The following is an 18,847-nucleotide window of genomic DNA, read 5'->3' as shown; positions in this document are numbered from 1 at the left end:
GACAAATACCTAATTTGTCGAGTTGTCGTGTCGGCGGGGCGAAAACACGACAAATTTAACGCGAAAATTCGACGTTTAAATGGCGCCGACACGACAGATTTATCTGTCGAGTTTTCGTGTTGGCGGGTATAAATTTGTCGTGTCGGCGCCCTGTATTTGTCGAGTTTTCGTGTCGGCGGGGCGAAAACACGACAACACGAAAACTCGACAAATTAGGTATTTGTCGTGTTTTCGTGTTGTCATGTTTTCGCCCCGCCGACACGACAACACGGAAACACGACAAATACATTATTTGTCGAGTTTTCATGTTGTCGTGTTTTCGCCCCGCCGACACGAAACACGAAAACTCGACAAATAAGGTATTTGTCGAGTTTTCGTGTTGTCGTGTTTTCGCCCCGCCGATACGAAAACATGACAAATTCTTTTTAGACATCTCTTATAAAATGTAGAGTTATTCTGAAGCCAGTGGTAAAGGGTTTTAGAAGCATTTCTCTTTCTATTCAAACGAACAGCCAATTCGAAATTTATTTATATTCATTAAATCTGCATTAGGAGATTTGAGATTATAAAACAGTACAATAATATGTCAGATCTCAGTTATCGTTTTAAGCATACGAAGTGTATGTATTACTGAACCGGTTCCAGAAATATTTCATTGAGGTGCGGGGAGCGGCAACAGTTAAAGAATGAAGGCGGCATCGGCGAGCCGAGTTGTGTAGGTTGATCAGGGCCTGTCTACCTTTAAATGTTTGAAATACATATATAAAATGTTGGCTTCTGCTGCAAATTTTGAGGTACGGTTAACCCCCTCCTTACAGTGGAGTCACAGGGTCTTTCCCTTGTCATTTTTTAATCCCCCGCCGTGGCGGAGGGATTATAGGAATGGTCTGCGTCCGTCCTTCCGTCCGTCCGTCCTTCCGTCCGTCCTTCCGTACTTCCGTCCTTCCGTCCGTAACAAATTCGTGTCCGGTCCATATCTCCTAAACCCCTTGAAGGATTTTCATGAAACTTGGGTCAAATGATCACCTCATCAAGACGATGTGCAGAACCCATGAGTCAGCCTTGTCGGTTCGAGGTCAAGGTCACAACTCAAGGTCAAAGGTTTGAGCCTGCCATTTTGTGTCCGCTCTATATCTCCTAAACCCCTTGAAGGAATTTCGTGAAACTTGGGTCAAATGATCACCTCATCAAGACGATGTGCAGAACCCATGAGTCAGCCATGCCGGCTCAAGGTCAAGGTCACAACTCAAGGTCAAAGGTTTGAGCCTTCCATTTTGTGTCCGCTCTATATCTCTTAAACCCCTTGAAGGAATTTTATAAAACTTGGGTCAAATGATCACCTCATCAAGACGATGTGCAGAACCCATGAGTCAGTCATGCCGGCTCAAGGTCAAGGTCACAACTTAGGGTCAAAGGTTTGAACCTTCCATTTTGTGTCCGCTCTATATCTCCTAAACCCCTTGAAGGATTTTCATCAAACTTGGGTCAAACGATCACCTAATCAAGGCGATGTGCAGAACTTATGAGTCAGCCATGTCAGCTCAAGGTCAAGGTCACAACTGAAGGTCAAAGGTTTTAGCCTTCCATTTCGTGTCCACCCTATATCTCCTAAACCCCTTGAAGGAATTTTATAAAACCTGGGTCAAATGATTACCTCATCAAGACGATGAGTCAACCATGCCAGCTCAAGGTCAAGGTCACAACTTTGGGTCGAAGGTTTGAGCCTTCCATTTGGTGTCCACTCTGTATCTCCTTAACCCCTTGAAGGATTTTCATCAAACTTTGGTCAAATGATCACCTCATCAAGAACTCATGAGACAGACATGTCAACTCAAAGTCAAGGTCACAACTGAAGGTCAAAGGTTTCAGCTCTGTATCTCCTAAACCCCTTGAAGGATTTTCATGAAACTTTGGTCAAATGATCACCTCATCAAGACGTTGTGCAGAATTCATGAGTCAGCCGTGTCAGTTCAAGGTCAAGGTCACAGCTAAAATCAAAGGTTTTACCCATTCACTATCCATAGCAGTGGCGGGGGATTTAGCTGTCTTTCAGACTGCCTTGTAAATATAGGTATAAAATGGTGGTCACTGCTGCATATTTTTCCAACTTTTGAGATACGTTAGGGGGTCATGCTCTCCGTTTTAGGGGTCAGAGGGTATCCTCACGGACATTTTTGAAATATAGGAATGAAATGATGGCCTCTGTTGCATTTTTGGGTCTAAAAAATATTCCTTTGCCAAAATAGTTGGGTTGGTGCAACTATGACGAGTACAGGTCACTTTGGGGGTTGAGGTTTCGGTTTGGATTGCGGCATGGCACGGCCATCGGCCCCTGCCCAGGATCCGAGCCTGTACAAACAGAAAAATAATTACGTATATGCGTGAGCCTCAATGAAAATTAACTTATTCACACGAAATACCCAACCCCCATACCTCAAAATGTGGGCTCAAAAATGCAACAGAGGCCACCATTTTATACAAATATTTCAAACATTTAAAGGCAGATACGCTCTGACCCATCTAACATGAGGGTTTATCCCTTTCCCTACCTAACCCCACTCGGCTAACCGATGCCACCTTCATTCTTTAACTGTTGTCGCTTCCCGCACCAAGTGAAATATTTCTGGAACCAGGTCAATTATACACACACTTCGTATTACTCTACATTTTATAAGAGATGTCTGAAAAGAATTTGTCGTGTTTTCGTGTTGTCGTGTTTTCGTGTCGGCGGGGCGAAAACACGACAACACCAAAAAATCGACAAATACCTAATTTGTAGAGTTTTCGTGTTTTCGAATCGACGGGGCGAAAACACGACAACACGAAAACTCGACAAATAATGTATTTGTCGTGTTTTCGTGTCTTCATGTCGGCGGGGCGAATACACACACGACAACACGAAAACACGACAAATACCTAATTTGTCGAGTTTTCGTGTTGTCGTGTTTTCACCACGCCGACACGAAAACACGACAAATAAAGGGCGCCGACACGACAAATTTATACCCGCCAACACGAAAACTCGACAGATAGATCTGTCGTGTCGGCGCCCTTTAAACGTCAAGTTATCGCGTAAAATTTGTCGTGTTTTCGTGTTTTCGCCCCGCCGACACGTCAACACGAAAACTCGACAAATTAGGTATTTGACGAGTTTTCGTGTTTTCGTGTTGTTGTGTTTTCGCACCGCCGACACGAAAACACGAAATGGCAGAAATCAGCCACCATACATCAATGATATTTGATAAAATGAAATACATACGATTTAAACTAAAATGATAAATAATTAAGTTTCAAGTGATTGTGCTTTTGGCACCAACAAATGCGTCGGTTTATTTTGAATCTTAACCATGCTTTGAAAACAGATTAGGTTTGGGGAAAAAAAAGAATTTATATTGTAGAAAATTAAACATAAAATCGCCAGAAAACGTAGAATGTAAACTTTTCTTGTGGATTTTTTTGCTTCGGTTGTAAGTGCCCAAGTACGAAATGACGATGCGAAGAGCGCGAATTTCAATTCGGGATCCGAATGTTACAAGAATAAAAAATGCAATCCTTGTGAATGTTTGGTAATAGCTATTTGGTACCTTTTAACACGCCTATTTTATTACATATATAGGGGGTCAAGGCGTAGCGCAACCAATTCTGAAACTATATAGCGGGAGGATGTGAAAAGGGAATCCACTTCCCTTTGTGCAGGTCAGTTGAATCTCCCAAAGGGTGAAGTTTCTAGGAAAAGAAATAGAACTTGTAACTTCTTCTGAAAGCAACTGGCCAGTATGACCGGAGTAGATTTATAATGCACATGGCAGGCACGTAACTCAACATACTAACATACGCACAGACATATCTTCATTTTTTCGACAATAAAAATATAAGAAGAAAAAAAAGAAAATCAATAAATAAAATTTAAAGGCTGAAGAGATGAGGTGTAAGATGAAATAAAGATTCAAAGAGACTTTTTGTCACGCATTTAATGTTAAACTGCGATAGAGGTATACAATACATCCTGCCGTAGCGGTCACCTACAGGTATTAATTAAGCAGCTATTCTAGTATCATAATTTTTTATTAGTATAAAATACTCGTACAATTTTGAAGGAATGGTAAGTATAAACTTGCAACAAGATGTTTCTGTCTCTTAATATCATTAGAAAGCAGCTGTCAACAGTTTTTTTTCTCATTTTGTTTTACAAATGCAATGACGCTGCAGCTTATGTACATTATAACATAGTAATGTGATCCAAGCAACTGAAACGCAAAATACTTACTTTGCAGCATTCATTTCGCTATTTACATTTAAAAGCAATTTTCTATTGTATTGTAAAAACTATTTTTTTGCATTTAGCCGCAATGTTTCGAGTATTATTACAAATGTATCTGATATGATATACTGTCATTTTTACACATTTAAACATATTTTGACCGCTATTATATCTGATAAATCTTTTGAAGATTACTAAAATTTCTTCATTGACGTGTCTGAATGATGAAAGTGTCATGAGAGGATATCAAATTATGTTTATCTGTCATCCACTTTTTGCAATAGTGGTAAAACTTATTTTGACTTAAACCAGTACGGTATCATCTACATTTGAGCACGCTGAACATTTACAATGAAATTAAAGTGCGCGACTATAATAGAAATTATTATAAGTAACAATTGTGTAATATTTACTAAGCTGTAGGATCTGGAGTACCAAAATCTGCCTAAGGTAAATATAAAACATTTATTTTGACCGTATCCCATAGTTTCAGATATTCATATGAGACCGAATGTTTTATCACTCACTGAACTAGCTTATAAATAACATCAAAAAAATGGAACATTTTAATTGAACGACTGAAAAATCGAGATCTTATTTTTTTTTTTAAACATGTCCTCGTAAGTAGGAGTCCGAAATAGATGAAATAATTTACGCAATGATTAGTAACAGTTTTTATTGAGGGGAGAAGATAGAGGTATGTGGTATTTAAGATCAAACAAAGTAGTCAAGCTACAGCCTTGTATTTACTTCTGAAATTTACAAATCTACAAAAATACAGTTTACTAATATATGCGCAAACACTGGCACTAGCTTCGTACACTCGCCTGATCTTTCGATATTTTACCCCCCATTTTTAAGCTTTGATTGCAAATGTTACTTAGCGCAATGAGCAGAGTGAGTGTGCCACGCTACGCACCCGGGAGTGACCTCTACAGGCTGGTATTTTCGGATGATGCCGAGCCTGGGGAATATTAAAAACACTAATCTGAAATGCGCACTTTGAACAACCGTAGTACGATACTGACATATCTCACATACGTCACACAGTTGTGACGTGGTAGATATAGTTTTTTTCCATAGTTTTTATAACACATCTATTCGAATAGTACTTTCCAAACCGAGATCAGATTCTTGAAAAACGGCTGGTAATTCATGCAGCTAAGGCAAAACAAAACCTGGATACCAAAAATAGTCGCTTTGCAAAAAATCGACCGAGGCAACTGAGGAAGGAAAAATCGACCGAGGCAGAGGAGGCAGAACAATTGACTGAGGCAGATGAGGCAGAAAAATTGACCGAGGTAAGTGCCTCGGTTGCCTCAGTAGTCGCTACGGCCTGCATATAAATTGTAATTTCTTGCAAGCGACGAAAATCGGGATCGATCCGTCTACGGCAACATGCGATATACATGCATTAAAAAAGATGTACTTCCGGCACATCTGACTTCGAATTTTTTTGTAGGAAAACACCTTTTCCTTGTGCCTAATAAGTGTCCATATAACTTGTCCGAACCACAACGTCTTGTACATCATTACAAATATGGGGCAGTGTTGTTTTTATTCCAAATCTACCTTTAAATTGATAGGGAATCGATCCTGCGCGAAGCGACGAAAATCGGGATCGATCCCTCTGCGATAATGTACCCTTCGGGATATTGGTGGTGGTATTATTGTTTTTTTTTTTGTTGTTGTTTTTTTTTTTTAATGTTTTAGGTGTTACTTTCCAGAGTTCCAAATTTCAATTAGATGTAACAAAAATGTTTTGATACTGTTTACTGAAAGTTATTAATTTACGAATTCATTCACAAGGATTCCCAAGGTTTCCCTTCCTGACTTACACACAATATATCCAATGGGACAACTGCCACGCCCATGGACTGTCTATACCCTACTTTTTATCTTTAAAAACAACATAATAATTAAGAACAAAGATTTATTTAAAACTTATTAAAATCCGCTATAAACTTTACACGCACGATGCAGCTATAGGTAATTTAACCGAAATTTGTTTGACAACACTGTTCACTCTATGTTTTTAAGTTGCTGCCATTTTTTAGTTATTAAAGATTTTTCCATTCTGTTTTTGATATCTTCTGCCCGTAATGATTGTATTACATTTATTTACTATAAAAACGAAATAGCTATTTACGATCGCGCTGTATGAAATTTTACAGGTAATTTTATAAAAAAAATTGGTTGTTTCTATTTATTTTTGCTTAACATTCTGCTATTATCTTATCAAAATTGCCTTAAATTTTCTAGCGGTGCTGAAAGTTTCAGGTGATAATATTAAATAATGAATACACTATCACTGTGTAAGTAACGCCTAAATTTTGCGGTGTGTACATCATCACTACTGGAACATCATCACTACTGGACTTTCCTATGGTAGCCGGTGTCCCGGACCGTGCGCTTGTATGCCACCATAGGTCCCTAACACATACTCAAAGGAATGCTGGCCTAACTTTTTTTGTTTATTTTGTAATGTTCTTAATTGTGTCATTCAAAAAGTTATTTTGAGACCATTTAAATTAGTTCTATTTAGATTGAAGATTATACTGTTTAAAATTTGCTAAAATTGAGTAAAATTCGATAAAATTGGTAAATTTTGATAAAAGCAGAGTCGGCCTTTGCCGAAAAATGGAAACATAAAGACTCGGATTTCCGACTTTTATTTGTACCAAAATATCTTTAAAATTCTGTTCTAAAATTAATGTTAAAAATAATTTAGTAAAAACCGATGACCATCTCTGCCGAAATGTAAAGTGGCTGCGAATTTTTGTCTCCTAATTTTAAAAATCATGGTCTAAAATTGGGTTATATATGGCTTAAAATTCGTATTGGTTTATAAGGTTTCTTTAATTAGAGCTACCATAAATTGTAAAATTTTAATCGGTGATATCAACAATAAGAGATTGGATATTATATAATTTTCTGCAAACCATTTTTTCGCCGGGGGGGGGGGTGCTCCCCTGCCCCCCCCCCCCCCCAGGGCTCTGCCTTGGACCCGATGGGGACCTAAGCGATCGCCATACCCCTCGCCTTTTTGGTGAATCCACTTTCTTTAAGCCTTCCTACGCGCCTGAAAACACAATAAAGACTCAGAACAAGTCAAAACGGAATTTTGTTTCCTCCTATTCAATGTACACTTAAAATAGAGTTACTTCTATATTCCTGTATCGAAGGCTTAGTTGTACCAAAGGTAGACTTAGACCTATATTCCTCTACCGAAAGCAGACTTACACCTATATTCCAACACCGAGAGCAGTACCGAAAGCAAATTTACACCTATATTCCAGTACCGAAGGCAGACTTACTCCTATATTCCAGTACCGGAGGCAGAGTTACTCCTATATTCTAGTACCGAAGGCAGACTTACTCCTATATCTCGGATTCAACACCATTTCAGGCCGGTACAATTGTTGCGAGAAAAATACAAACCAAAAAATCATAGGGGTACACGCTGGCAGTAAACATTGCGTAATAGCCACAATAAATGTTCAAATCATGTAGCACATTGTAGTGTTATTGTTTTCTGAAATCGATTCACCTGGTGATTATATGATTTATTACTAGCTTCTCTTCATACACAAGGGGTGGCTTCTTTTGGCATTTCTTTGGTATTTTATAAAAGGTAGACTAATAATCAAGTTTTCTAAAACATAGCTTCAAACCATAGAGAAAGGTTATCCTCCTATTCATTGTATTTGAATTGAAGATTTAGCTTAGCACAATCAGTATTACTCATTTCATGCACATGTACACCTTCAAAAATGCTTTAAAGAATAAATCTTAAACAATACAATACAAACAATTACACATTCAACACAAAAAAAATGTATAGATAGATAAAAACAAGACAAACATATACACATATTTAAAAATATTTAAATGACCCTAGGATGAAATACTGTTCTACGATGTGATACAAAAAGAAACATGTATTTGTCAGTTTACGAAATGATGCACAAAGAAGTGGGTTTTTATCAGGCTTTTGAAATCAGCTTGTGAGTGAGCTTCCCTGATGACAGGAGGGAGTTCCAAAGCTTTGGAGCAGTGAACGAAAAGCTCGGATTGCCATGCACCACGGTTTTATTCTTTGGCATAACCAGTGGCAGAGTGTGTTGTGCGGTTTATACACTTCTATCATATCCCTTATATATGCAAGGGACTGATCGTGTACAGCCTTAAAAGTGTGGGTCATAACCTTTTACTGCACCCTGTATTTCACTGGCAACCAATACCGGTGACATTCCCATTTCTTCCCACTTTCTCTCTTCTATTCTACCTTTGACTTGTTCTAATCCCTACATTTATGTGAATACTTTCCTTCTACCATATACATTGTCCCCTTTCCATTTTTTACATTCACAGCGATTTATTAATTTTTTTTTTAAATTTATTTTTTCATATATTTATTTTTTCATATCTTAAGCCTATATTCCTAGCCCCATTACAGATTAAAGCTCGATATGCCCATACAGTTATATTTTGTCCACAAAGGAGAAGAATTCAATAAGACTTGTCTTCCATTCTTATTCTTTCCTGTTTTGTCTTCACTACAGTATGTCATACGTATAAATATAATGTACTCTATTTTGGGAATAAATATGTTTTAACTAATACCGGTGTTATATTATTGCGACGCGGCGCCAAAGTGATAACTCGAGCTGCTGTGTTCTGGATATGTTGCAACTTGTCAAAAGTGTTGTTTGGAATACCGCTTACCAAGGCATTACAGTAGTCTTTGAGGTAACTAGGCTGCATTGTGACATCACTGGTAAGATACCGCCTGATGCGACTTATTGTGCGTAGTTGTGCGTATCCAGTCCGGCACATGGAGTTGACTTTTTGTTTCATATCCATATTATTGTCAAATACTACATCAAGGTTTCTAACACGTTTTGTGGATTTTATCACAAAGTCATCGGCCTTTACCGAGACGTCCTCAATGTGTTTGGAGTTATGATTACTTGTTAATAACATTACCTTCGTTTTACCAGCATTGAGCTTCATTTTGTTGCAATGCATCTACGAGACAATTACAGCCAGAAAACTCCCAACGCGGCGCAAAACCTCACTTCTAGCCACAACTTCTATCGGCTTGAAGGACACGTATAATTGAGAGTCATCGGCGTAGACATGATGAAGCAGTCCATGACGTCTGCATATTGCACCAACGGGTTTAGTTTATAACTTTATATGCTATAGTTCTTTGGACTAAGTACTGAGCCGTGGGACACACTGTACTTCATCAATATAGGCGTCGACAGCTCACCATTTACGCATACAGTTTAACAGCGGTCACTAAGATATTTATCCATGCACGTGCTTGGTCTGTAACTCCAAAATGATGTTCGAGTCGGTGTAACAGTGTTTGGTGATCAGTCGTGTCGAAAACTGCAGAAAGATTGAGTAGGACGAGGACTTTTTACAGAATTTTGGTCAAAAGATAAGACGATGTCATTTTATACCTTTGTCAAAGCCGACATGTCTGTAAGCAGACTACAATCCTTCTTTAAGCTTATGCCACTCAAGACGTGCATCTACAACCTTTTCTAAGATTTTCGAAATAAAAGGGAGATTAGACTCAGGCCTGTAGTTTTTGAGAATATTTGGTCCATGATCTGGTTTCTGAAGCAGAGTTTCTGTCGTCACACTTTTAAACTCTTTTGGTACATAACCTAATTCCACTGGTGTATATATGAAATTTGTTATCAACGGAAAGAGTCTTCAAAAGTCGATCAATTTCACAGGATTTGTTTGGACCTGTGTATGATTTGTTTAACCATGAGCAGTTAGGTCGAAAACAATAGTTTTTGTGCGTAGGGGAGCATATTTACCTATCAGTAAGAATAATCCCCTTGAATATGCACTCACTAGGTGATTCGCGTCTGTGCCTTCTGGAAATGTATTTAGTTCAAGGAACGCTGAGATGTCTTCCGCACCGGAGCTGGTTTTATGGCACATTCGTTGAAGTCAGTGACTTGCATAATGGTCTTGTGACATATTACCAGTATTGTCAGAAAGCCCTGGATCGATGACTTCGACACCTGATATTATTTTGCTGTCATCCCTGGTTATAACAACATCTCATGTATGACCGCGGGCATGGGTAGATCTATTCACATGTTGATGCGTACCATATGGCTGACGTACACTTGTAAATCTGACAGCATTTCGATCTGATGGAACATCGAGATGGAAATTTATGTCTCCCACAATGATGATGTCTTTATCAACTGTAGCATATCTGCCCGAGAAACACTTCCTCTGGAAGCACACTAGTTTTTAAACCGTTTTTGTCGAGCCTGCTGGCGGTGAGCTCGACATAGTTGTCACTCTGGCGGTTAGGTGTATGTGCGTGCGTCCGCCCGGCCGTGCGTGCGTGCGTCCGTCCGTTCGAGTTTGTCCGGGCTGTAACTTATCCATGGATCAAGGGATTCTTAAATAACTTGGCGCATATGTTTATTTCAATGATACTGTGTCGCGTGCAAGAACCAGAAGTGTAGCTTAAAGGTCAATGTCATACTTTGAGGTCAAAGTTCAAAACTCGCTGTTGTTTTGCTTGTCCGGGCAGTAACTCAGCCATAGTTTGAGAGCTTCTTAAATACTTTGGCACAAATGTTTGCCTCTATAAGATGATGTGTCATGTGCAACAACCAAATTGGTAGCTTAAAGGTCAAGGTCATACTAAGAGGTCAAAGGTCAAAATTTGGTGCTGTTTTCTTTGCCCGGGCTATAACTCAACCATAGATTGAGGGTTTCTTAAATAACTTGGCATAATTGTTTGTCTCAATGAGACAGTCTGTCAGGCGTAAGTAGTTGAAAGGTCAAAGTCACACTTAGGGGTCAAAAATCAAAAGTTGATGCAGTTTCTCTTGTCTGGACTGTAACTTAGCCACGGATAGAGATGTTCTTAAATAACTTGGCAGAAATGTTTGCCGCAATCAGTTCTGTCGCCGCCAAATAGTACCATAAATATTAGTTCTTTTGACAGCTGGCGGGCTCGAAATGTTGTCCGTGGGCATCTAGTTTTTGTGGTGGTCTATATATCACTGTCACTCGTGATATGCCGTTTAACTATTTATCCTGTGACTATAGGAAAAGTTTATTTCATGGCGATATCTCTATAGTAAGGGAGAAAGCTCTATTCTGAAAAAGCTATCTATGTTGTATGGTTGATAGCTCTTTTTAAACAGATATCTTCCTTTGAAATAGAGATAATAAAATACAAGAGTCAGACTTTGTCTGATTTAAAAATATGTCTTTTTACTTACACCGACAGTTCTTAATTTAAGATATCTCTCCTAGCAAAATTGTATCATTCTAAAATTAAGAAGATATCTTTTTAAAGCCACGAAAGGCATAGCTCTTGAACCAAAAAGAGTTATTTGCTTTATCTATAAGTGCTAGCTTTCAAAGATAAAGATATGTCTTCGGATAGGCCTTATACAGGTAGTTTTGTAACTTTAAGACTATCTTTGCAACAAATAATGTGTTCTCTAGTCACTATAATTATACCTGTTTTGCAACGCATAGCTTTAAGTTTAAACCTTAAAGAGATATCTCTATACATGTATTTTAAATAGTTTTAGAGTAACTAAATTATTTATTTAATTAGTATTATTACAATTAACTAGCATTCCGAATATACATATTAGTCAACGCCATTAAAGTTAATTGGGGATATAATATTGATGAGGAATCGCGACGCCATTAAAGCTCAAGATTTAATTGTTGATATTTTTGATGAGGAATTGCGACTTACTGCTGTAATGGGGGAAATGACACGTTTGCATATGTAATCAAAGTCGTTCGAAAGCATCTCCAGGGAAACAAAAGTTAAACAAGAACTTGTGTTTTAATAGCGTAATGTGAAAATATATTGCGAAAACATGTGTTTATTTGACATTCCGCTATAATACGATCCTGATATACATTTTGGGAGATATTTATCATAACTTGTCACCATTATTTGCATTTTCGTTAACCCATCAAATCTAGCTAATTTAAGAAATAAACAAATAAAAAAACCTCGTCCGTTCTAAAAGTGAAAATTACTGCACATCAAGAAAAAATAAGATAAAACTCGATTTTAAGTTTGTCTGAAATCCTGTAGAGAGCGGTATTAGTGTCACCTGACGAGAGAGAAAAAATTGTCAACAAAGGGGGTTAACGACTGACGCAAGTCCGTGAACACATTTTGAAGAACACCGCCTTGTGTTATCTTGAGCAACTTTTCATAGTTGGAACTCGCATTTGACTGATTATCTCCGAGAGGCGATAAACAGTCAAACGAATATGGGTCACAACTTGTCAATAAAATACTTGTGGTCCGATTTGTGTCAAATATTGGAATATCTATGGGTTCTATATATCCCTATATATCCCTTCGTTTAAAGACCCTTTATCCTTTTAGGCCGTCTGCAACTAGAGGCCAACCATTTGCTGATGGTCACCTAGTTTGACATTTGATTGCTTTGTACTTGTGTGGTGTAATGCACAATATTTGTTTTTCATGCACAATTTTTTTTTGTTTTGGATTTAACGTCGCACCGACACATAATAGGTCATATGGCGACTTTCCAGCTTTAATGGCGGAGGAAGACCCAAGGTGCCCCTACGTGCATTATTTCATCACGAGCGGGCACCTGGGTAGAACCACCTACCTTCCGTAAACCAGCTGGATGGCTTCCTCACATGAAGAATTCAACGCCCCGAGTGAGGCTCGAACCCACATCGATGAGGGGCAAGTGATTTGAAGTCGGCGAGCTTAACCACTCGGCCGCGGAGGCCCCTCATGCACAAATAAATCTGCACTTTTTCGATGTATTTTTATGTACATCTTTATCATAGCCATTCTTATTATCGTCATCATCGAAATTATCATCACGAATTATTAACAACAACCAAATTTACAGTTCGCACAAGGAGTTGCTCCATTTCGTTCAAATCTGGATCTTCTATTTCACATACAGTTATATTAAATAATTGTTAAATGTTACGATTTAATAGACTCAGCCTATTAACACTGAACCTGCCTAGACGGTTATAAGTTGAATACACTCGCTTAAAAATATACTGGGCGTCACTGAAAAGTTACCACTTACATATACCTCATTATTTTTTATACATTATTGACGTCACCTTTTTATGGCCTGTGCGCGGTATATCACTCACAGACCCTGTCTGATTATGTCTCCTTACCAGTTTCATGATTGTCAGGTGAGAACTGCCCATACGACTTCCAATTTCACGAACGTAAAGTCCGGCGTCAACCATGCTAATGGCCTGATGACGTTGAGCGTCCCTTAAATACGACATTTATATAGCAAAGATATTCTGGTTTTGAACGTTTTTCTCTTAGTCTGTCCACTAACTTTCAAGTGAGATGAATCATTTGCGATAAAAGTTGCATACATGTCGACTTTGCTCTGAAAAGTCATTTTGAACGTGCAGACCGTGACTCAAATGGAGTTCATTAAATTTGTCAAATCTTTACACCAGTGACTACTCGGCTGGGTCAAAAACATCGTCGCGTTATGCTTTTAACACAGTTCAGTGCGATTTTCAAAATATAAGGGTCAATAGTGTGGTAACTTTTCAGTGACGCTAATCTGGACTATCATAGCGTTGTAAATTTTACCAAACAATAACATCAGATATCTGGAAGATCCAGATAGAATCGCTGCTCAAAAGATAACATATTATACTAAGTAAATGAGGTACTATACAACATAATTTCGTAGGAGATAACTCAAGTTTGTATAATTTAAGCCCCTTTTTTTCTCTTATTATACGGGTAATTAGAGTCGGCATGTCATTTCACTGAGACGACTAGAGATTTTGAAAAATATTTAAGGCCACACCAAATTAATTTCTTGGTCATCTGAATTTTCCCCCTAAAATAATAGAAGCGAGCGAGCGAAATATTTTTTTTTATTTCACCTATTTATGGAGCGGGCGAGGAGCGATCTGAAGAAACAAATAAAAATCCTTGTCACAAGAATCAACAAGCACTGCCAAAACATACCAAAAAGGCTTGAAAATACATAAAAGAACCAAATATCCTTAAATATTAAAGGTATAAATTACACGGCAGCCACTCAACACCTGACTCCAATATATCTATCTGTATGTTTATCGGGACAGGCTATATTGTAATATTTACAAGCAACGAGAGATGTACAAAAGCTGAAGTGACAGCAGGCGGATACAAGAAAACCTGACAATTTAACTATACTTCTAGAGAATAGAGTTCTGGGTTCTTTATTATGCCTAGTGTATAAAAACTAATGTGTTGGCTAAGTTTGTATCCTAGACAATCCAGTGCCCTAGCCACATTAACAAAGTGTTTCTCCTGGGATTTTATCGCACTACATAAGAATAAGAAAGCTGTTACTCTCATGTAGTTTAGAACAGAAATCATTATATATGGAAACACTGCAAACACCTCACCAGTACATTAGATACCCATGATCTATATATTATAGTGTCTGACCACTTTCAATGCAATTTCGCCAGATGCAAGGAAACCCATCATCCACTGATGACCCTATTCACTTGTAAATTCAATGGCTAAATTTTGTAGTTTCTCTTGTTCTTTGTGTTAACATTTATCGTTGGCAGATAAGGAAAGACATACTTTTGATTCTGCGAGTCATAACAATAAATGCATTACCATGTTCATTTTTTTTATAAATAAACCTGACGATACCCATTAAACAAATTAGAAAAGAAAAGATCTATAAACACTATCATAATATTCTTGTATTTCATCTCTACTTGAAAATAATAAAAAGTTAGCCTTTAATGCATGTTTTCTTGGATGAAGAGTTTGTAAGCTCTTTACTAGTAGGATTATTTTTCCCTAGAGGTTCCATGTGCGTACCCCTTTTCCGCCGAAAAAATGTGTTCATTTTACTTAGCTGATAGAAGCAATACTAGTATACCATTTCTTAAAATCAACAACACTTTATTTCTTACAAGTTATGAGGGTAAAAAGCAGGAAAAACATAAAATATTTTATGTCTCTGGCTTTACATAACTTTTGGAATAAGTGAATGTGCGGATGTCAAATGCTTGAACTCTTAATAAACTCGAAAGCATGTATTTTACAAAAGTCAGATTGTATTTTACAAACACATGCATATAGCTCCATTGCCCTTACTATATTTTTCCTAAAATGCACAAACTAGACAACAAACTTGTTCAATTTTTATCACATGATTTTATTTATTTTCGGCCTCAAGGTAATTTATGCATATCATGGATTCATGGACAGAGGGAAGGTATTAAAGAGAACTTCATTCTTTCCATCTATACAAAAAGTTAAAATTCACTCAAATCCAATATAACGGGTGATAAGAAATGAAGTTTTGCCGCAATGTTTAAAATACTCATACGATTCTATCATCAGAATGATTTGTTGTGATTACACATTATCCTATTAGCTATTCAGCAAGAAAGCAGTAGGTATTGTTTACAAACTGCCAAATTTGCTAAATCTCTTAATTAGGCGTAAAAAAGACTGTTATCAAATACAGTTTCTGAATATCCACACATGATTTGTCCATTCTAAAATGTTGATCAAATTGCCAATCAAAATTATTATTTGATGACACTGTTTGAAATAATGAGATGTTGGTTCATCTTGAGAAGAAAAACGACTCTTCCTAATAACCTTTCCCAGATTTATTTTATCCGTAGGACATGAAAATAAGAAGCGACAGACTCGCCCGCACTCTGAGAGACATGTTGTTTTAACCACGACGAGAACTGACCTAGATTTTAACCATATATCAGTAAGAGCAGTCTGTCGCTTCTGACTATTGACAATAAATAAAAAATGCTGATTGAATGGGATAAGGCCGTGACTTTTATTATTATAATAGCATTACAGAAAATTAATGAAATATCATGGCATATTGTATGAGATAGAAGTATCATGAAATGAAGCATGAAATGATAGATTTCTAGCCAAATTGCATAGAAACAAAATAGGCAACGCTATGATGCTGAAGCTCTAAATTTATGATAAGTACACATGTTCTAGACAATGGAAGGAGAATGCAAAATAGCAAATTCTGCTAGCAAATCCAGCTGCCGAAATTCCGAGGCCAAGATGCTCAACGAATTCTCAACATCATGATAATGGATTTTAAGGAAACAAAAAAATGAATCCGGTGCATGTGCAAGAGAATATATAATTAGAATAAAACTGCCAAATAGATACCATATTTTTGCCATGTTTATGCAGCAATATATCAGCCACGAAGTGGAAAAAAAAGTCACGACTAACAATTAAATTTTAAGTCTTTAAAATGATTTTTTTTTTTTTTTTTTTTTGCTCTTAAGAAGATGATATTTTGCAGCAAAATAAACAAGTCCGCTGCTGCCCGCGTGTTTACTTGATACAACATAATTATCATATTCTACAAAATAAATCATTTTCTTTACTGAATAAAAACAAACAGTTTCTTTTGTTACACAACCTTAAAATTTCGCTGAATCTATTTCATTTTGTTAACAGGACTATTTCAAATGGAAGTCGAGTAACTGCGAGCCGGCTGCCTAACCCCTAACTCCTATTTATATATCTTTTTTACCCTCATCTTTTAGTTATTTATCTTAATTTGAAGGGCGGAGGGGGGAGGTAGTGATGTCCAAATGCTGCAAACAGAAAGGTGTCTCCACCCCCCGACTTCCTTGATCTATAACATTCGTTTTTCTGGTATTAAATGAAAATTGGACATGATCCAGGTCTTAACATTTGGACAAATTAAATATACAGATAAATACTTAAATAAACTGGGGAAAAAACGCTGAATTTCGTAGATGAAGCACTTTCATATGCATGAGCAAAACAATCCATAATGAATCCTTCATATACATGGTGGCGAACGTTTGACTTCTTGGAAGGAATAATTGTCTTTATCCATAAAAGGCACTGAATACCGGTGTGGCAGTATGTGGCATGACCTGGTGTACTGGCGCTGAAAAATATATAACACGACAGCAGAATTTTTTCCAAAAATTGTTAGGGTGAGGAGGGTGGGTATTTTTTATACATGAAGTGTCGACTTGCCTGCTTAGTTATTTGTGAAGAATGAACCGGTTAGAAATATAAAATTGATCAAAGACCCAACCCGTGAACCACTCGTGCGTGAAAGTGATTAATCGAGGCACGTTATATTATATGGACTGGATTAGAGTAACAGAAGCAGAAATTATAGCTCATGCGTACCTACTGAAAAATAACATAGATTTATTTCTCAAGAGAACATAAATTCCTTTATTTTATCCGTAGGACATGAAAATAAGAAGCGACAGACTCGCCCGCACTCTGAGAGACATGTTGTTTTAACCATGACGAGAACTGACCTAGATTTTAACCATATATCAGTAAGAGCAGTCTGTCGCTTCTGACTATTGACAATAAATAACAAATGCTGATTGAATGGGATAAGGCCGTGACTTTTATTATTATAATAGCATTACAGAAAATTAATGAAATATCATGGCATATTGTATGAGATAGAAGTATCATGAAATGAAGCATGAAATGATAGATTTCTAGCCAAATTGCATAGAAACAAGCAAATTCGATGAATTGGTATCCCCCGCCGAAAGGGTTTGTGGTGAGGAATGGCAAAAATATATATCCGGCAAAAAGTGAAAGGATGTTAATAAGAAGCAAATAGTTTCATTAGTCAAAATCAATTTAACAGAAAACAAATGTTTAATTAAAGAGTATATAATAAATGTATGATACTTAGATCCTGACTAAAGAATTTATTTTGAATGGGATATGCTTACTGTAATAAGCTTAGCTTTTAAAATTAAATGCAGTTAATTGAAATATGAGCTTGAAGTTTAACTGGAACGAAATATTGTCTTCGAGTGGTTTGGCACCAGGTTTTGCTGTTTAACATGTACAGTTGTCCTTAAGAGAACACAGGTAAGATATCTTGAACATGGCTGAGGGCAAGGTTTGTGCAGTCACAACTTAACATGTTGAAGGTTTGAACATTTAAAAAAAAAAAAAAAGGAATGGAAATATATTATGTATATTACATATATGTATATATTTATTTTTTTTAGGGGGTGGGGGTGCAGGGGAACGGGAGAGGAAACAAAATTTCACATGTTGATTATAAATATTGATTGAAAATTAAACATGAAAAAAAAAAAGGGTAAAAGGGTGAAGTTGGTGGGAGAGGGGGGGGGGGGGGGAGAGAGGATGCATGATCAGTGGTGGGCATGACTGGGTGGAGAAGTGAGGTGGGGGAATGGTACAACTTGGAAGGTTTGAAAAAAATCTAAAATAAGAAATGAAAAAAAAAAAATTTTTTTTTTGGGGGGGGGGGGGAAGGGGGGTTGGGAGAGGGTAGGGGGTGTGACAAGGCAAGTGGGTGACCAGGTGTGGGTGCGCAACTTCACATGTTTTATAAAAATGTTCATATAAAAGAATGAAAGAAATTTAATGAAATTCTGCCAAATGGTAAGTTTGTTATGTACAAATAAATGATGTGGATTTTTAGACAATTAAAGGGCAATAACTCTGAAGTTACAAAAGAAATC

At 37.2% G+C, this 18,847-nt stretch overlaps 1 protein-coding gene across 1 annotated transcript in view; it reads left to right on the top strand.

Moving 5' to 3' along the window:
- Positions 1-4,561: 4,561 nt before the first annotated feature.
- LOC123540326 (uncharacterized) overlaps positions 4,562-18,847 on the top strand; it is a 123,755-nt gene continuing 109,469 nt past the window's right edge. The window contains exon 1 of the mRNA XM_053526995.1: positions 4,562-4,711. The gene's annotated coding sequence lies outside the window, so the exon portion shown is untranslated. The remainder of the gene's footprint in view (positions 4,712-18,847) is intronic.

Source organism: Mercenaria mercenaria, chromosome 16 (genome assembly GCF_021730395.1).
Source record: "Mercenaria mercenaria strain notata chromosome 16, MADL_Memer_1, whole genome shotgun sequence".
NCBI lineage: Eukaryota > Metazoa > Mollusca > Bivalvia > Venerida > Veneridae > Mercenaria > Mercenaria mercenaria.
The sequence above is the reverse complement of the archived record's forward strand: the minus strand, read 5'-3'. Positions and strand labels throughout refer to the sequence as shown.